The following is a 4,777-nucleotide window of genomic DNA, read 5'->3' as shown; positions in this document are numbered from 1 at the left end:
ACTGAACTCTGCTGATAACCAAACGAAGCTTTATTTTTATCATTCTATTATTTATTAATATTTTTAATTATCTCTCAATTATTTGATATGACATCATAAAATCATGAAATAATAAAATAATAAAATGATAATAATTAAAAGGATGATGAAATAATAATTTTGATTATAAGTTCCCGACTAACGTAGTTAGACATAAAACTTGCAAACTAAGTTAGTATATTCATACACATCGATCAAGCAAGGTCCATCTTAATATCTTATGCAAATGTTGGAGTTGAAGATGTTGGTATTTTATTCGCGTGTCCAACAATTAGTACTATACATGCACCCAAGTTGAACCTACGATTATGCCACCCTTTTTGGCTTTAAAGCAACTTGTCATTGATGTACTTTGGACATTTATGCTTTTTTTTTTTTTTTAATGAGTTAATTTCAATTTATACATTCTAATTATTATAATTTTTTTAAAATTTTAAATAAAATATAATAAATAATTCAATATTTTCAAATCACAAAATAAAAATAATATTAAAAAAATAATAATTTAATAATAATTTATTAAATTTTAAACTTTTATCTCATCTCATCTCATCTCAACTCACTGTCCAAACCACCTCTAAGCTAAATACATATGACATTTAATCCAAAAAACATAATTTCTAAATAGAAAATTACTAAAGTTTCATGCGACCTCCTTGGAACGGTTCATGTATGAATAGAGATATACAAAGAATACTAATCTCCTCCAATTTAGTTTAGTTGGATTATTCCATTAGAGGAAAATAAGCATAGTATTAAATCTTAAATAGAAGGTATTAAAATGTTATAAAAATTAGCAAGTTTGCCATGCATGGTCAGCATCAAAAATATGTAATGGGCAATGACTCAAATTCCATGCAAATTACTCAAAAAGGGTTCATCTACAAATAGATATACAAGGAGTACAAATCCCAATTTATATTTGATTAGATGATTCAATACAGAAAAAAGATAAATAGTATTAAATATTTAAATATTAATTATAGAACTTATATCTCACTATATTAAAAAAATTATACAACAATATTAAGGTTGTGTTTGGATGTTGAAGTGAGTTGAGTTGAGTTGAGTTGAGATGATAAAATATTGTTAGAATATTATTTTTTAATATTATTATTATTTTGGGATTTGAAAAAGTTGAATTATTTATTATATTTTATGTTGGGATTTGAAAAAGTTGTAATGATAAGTTGAGATGAGTTGAGAGAGGTTTAGTAACCAAACGAAGCAGTATTGTAGAAGTTTCAACTTAATTATCTCTTTAAATTGAATTATTCAAATTTAATTGAAAATGGTAACAATCTGTACGCAAAACCTATTTTTAATTTTGAGAGAGGGGTGGACCGGAGAGTTTGAACCCGATTTTCCCATTTGAAAACCAGATTTTAAGCAATCTAATTTAGGTTCCGTATAGATTCAGAAAGTATTTCATTTTATCATTATAAGTTTTTAAAATTTTTATATAAAATATAAAAAATAATTTAATTTTTTTAAATCTCAAAATAATAATAATATTAAAAATAATATTCTAATAATATATTTTTTAAATTTCATCTTTTATTTAAAATCATCTCATCTTAAAATCCAAACCAACCCTTAAAAGGATCTTGAGACACAAAAGCCATTTGATTGTTGATATAGGAAGAGAAATAGATGAATGGATCACATAAATTATCCTTTTAACTCGAGTGCTTTGTCGTGGGTTTGATATGTACCGTGGTTTTCTTTTTATTTTGGGACCACTAATATCATTATATATATAAATATATATATATATATTATCAAAAAGTTGCATTTTTTTTTTATAAAAAAAAGTTGGAATTGATAAGTGAGCAGATAGTCAATGAATGGATAGGCCAACAAACAAATTCAGTAGGAAAAATTGAGTTCCTAGTAAATAAAAATTTTAGTCTGTTAATTGAAATATTAAAGACAATATTTACGTCAAAAATTTATCAAATAAGTTCGAATATAAAATATTTATATCTTGACTTCATATATTTACACTTAATTTAACAAAATAAAATAATATGTTTACACATCACTTTATAAATGACAGATTTATAGTGTTATTCTTTTTTAAAAAATGCTACTTGAACCAATAAAAATGATCGATTGGATTTTTTATTAGTGATTATTAGTGAATTGATTTTTTTTAAATGTTTAAAGATACATAACAAATGATTTAAATAAAAGGAAAAAAAAGAGTGCATTTTGCACTTATCGGTTAAATTTCATCAGTTCATCATCGATTTCAGTAACATTACCCTTTTTTTTGAGTTGAGTTGAGTTGAGTTGAGTTGAGTTGAGATGATAAAATATTGTTAGAATATTATTTTTTAATATTATTATTATTTTGGGATTTGAAAAAGTTGAATTATTTATTATATTTTATGTTGGGATTTGAAAAAGTTGTAATGATAAGTTGAGATGAGTTGAGAGAGGTTTAGTAACCAAACGAAGCAGTATTGTAGAAGTTTCAACTTAATTATCTCTTTAAATTGAATTATTCAAATTTAATTGAAAATGGTAACAATCTGTACGCAAAACCTATTTTTAATTTTGAGAGAGGGGTGGACCGGAGAGTTTGAACCCGATTTTCCCATTTGAAAACCAGATTTTAAGCAATCTAATTTAGGTTCCGTATAGATTCAGAAAGTATTTCATTTTATCATTATAAGTTTTTAAAATTTTTATATAAAATATAAAAAATAATTTAATTTTTTTAAATCTCAAAATAATAATAATATTAAAAATAATATTCTAATAATATATTTTTTAAATTTCATCTTTTATTTAAAATCATCTCATCTTAAAATCCAAACCAACCCTTAAAAGGATCTTGAGACACAAAAGCCATTTGATTGTTGATATAGGAAGAGAAATAGATGAATGGATGTTATCACATAAATTATCCTTTTAACTCGAGTGCTTTGTCGTGGGTTTGATATGTACCGTGGTTTTCTTTTTATTTTGGGACCACTAATATCATTATATATATAAATATATATATATATATATTATCAAAAAGTTGCATTTTTTTTTTATAAAAAAAAGTTGGAATTGATAAGTGAGCAGATAGTCAATGAATGGATAGGCCAACAAACAAATTCAGTAGGAAAAATTGAGTTCCTAGTAAATAAAAATTTTAGTCTGTTAATTGAAATATTAAAGACAATATTTACGTCAAAAATTTATCAAATAAGTTCGAATATAAAATATTTATATCTTGACTTCATATATTTACACTTAATTTAACAAAATAAAATAATATGTTTACACATCACTTTATAAATGACAGATTTATAGTGTTATTCTTTTTTAAAAAATGCTACTTGAACCGATAAAAATGATCGATTGAATTTTTTATTTTTTTACTCAAAAATTAAAGAAGTGACTATTAGTGAATTAATTTTTTTTAAATGTTTAAAAATATATAAAAAATGATTGAAAAAAAAGGAAAAAAAAGTACATTTTACATTTATCGGTCAAATTTCATCAGTTCATCATCGGTCTCAATAACAATACTTTTTTTTATAGACCAAGCATTTCATTTTTATTTTTTTAAAACATGGACGCTAAACGATTGCAACTCAAAACTCAATTGAATTGACTGCTTAGAAGAAATTAAAGAAAAAACAGAAGAAGAAATAGATTGGTGGGAAAGCGGCTAAAAAATTTGTGAAAGGACGTGAGGCAAGAAGGGAAATTGCATTTTTTTTCCCAAATAATTTACTTGAATTCACTTTCCTTATTTTCAGATTCTTTATTATTTTTTCTCCCTATTTTTCACAATAAAATCTAAGCTTTTTAAAGTGCAATAAATGATTTTTGGAATTCTCAGATTTTCATTAATGAGTTTGTTCTTTTTAGCATGAAACAGTTGAATCTCTATCAAAATGAAGATGACAAAGATGATATTATGTAATTTCCACAAGTTTGAGTTGCTGCAATAGGGAGGATGGCTGTGAGTAGGTCGAGGCTGTGTAAAGGGGATCTCCACAATGTTTAGCGGTAGGATAGTCTTTTTAAATGACTAATACTAGTTAGAGTCGTGGAGAGTATAAATACTGTATAATTTTTTCTTTAAAAATTAAATTTATTATTAAAAAATTATTATTTTTTCATGTAAATTTTGTATTTATTGATTTCTTTTAAAGAAATTACGTGATGTTTATGCACTTCACGATTGTAAATATCATTTCTCATATTTAAGGAGTGATTTGGATTCATAGATAGATTGAGATGATTTGTGAATAGTAGAATAAAAGTTGAATTATTTATTATATTTTGTGTAAAAATTTAGAAAAATTATTTTGAAATTTAAAAAAATTGAATTATTTATTATATTTTGTGTAAGAATTTGAAAAAATTGTAATGATAAGATGAGATGAGATGAATTACGAATACAAACGAGGAGTGTGTGTTTATGTGTGTATATGTTATATTTTGTAAGGCCACACTTCTAATTTTTCAAAAATGGTAAATCCAAATCCCTTGGCACCTTGGACACCCAACAAACCTCATAAAAATAGGAAATCAAAATTATAATACTTTTCAAAACAAAAAAATATAAAAAAATAAAAATAAAAAACTAAGAACTGTATTTGGTAACCCCAATTTCCAAACAAACCAAACAGTCCTCCTAGTTCCTACCTCCAAAGCCCCACCGCTTCATATAACGTCTCTATGTAAAAAAAAAAGAGAAATGAAGAAAAGCTATAAAAGCCAACAGAAC

This window comes from Juglans regia, chromosome 8, assembly GCF_001411555.2.
Source record: "Juglans regia cultivar Chandler chromosome 8, Walnut 2.0, whole genome shotgun sequence".
NCBI lineage: Eukaryota > Viridiplantae > Streptophyta > Magnoliopsida > Fagales > Juglandaceae > Juglans > Juglans regia.
This window is presented reverse-complemented; position numbering follows the sequence as displayed.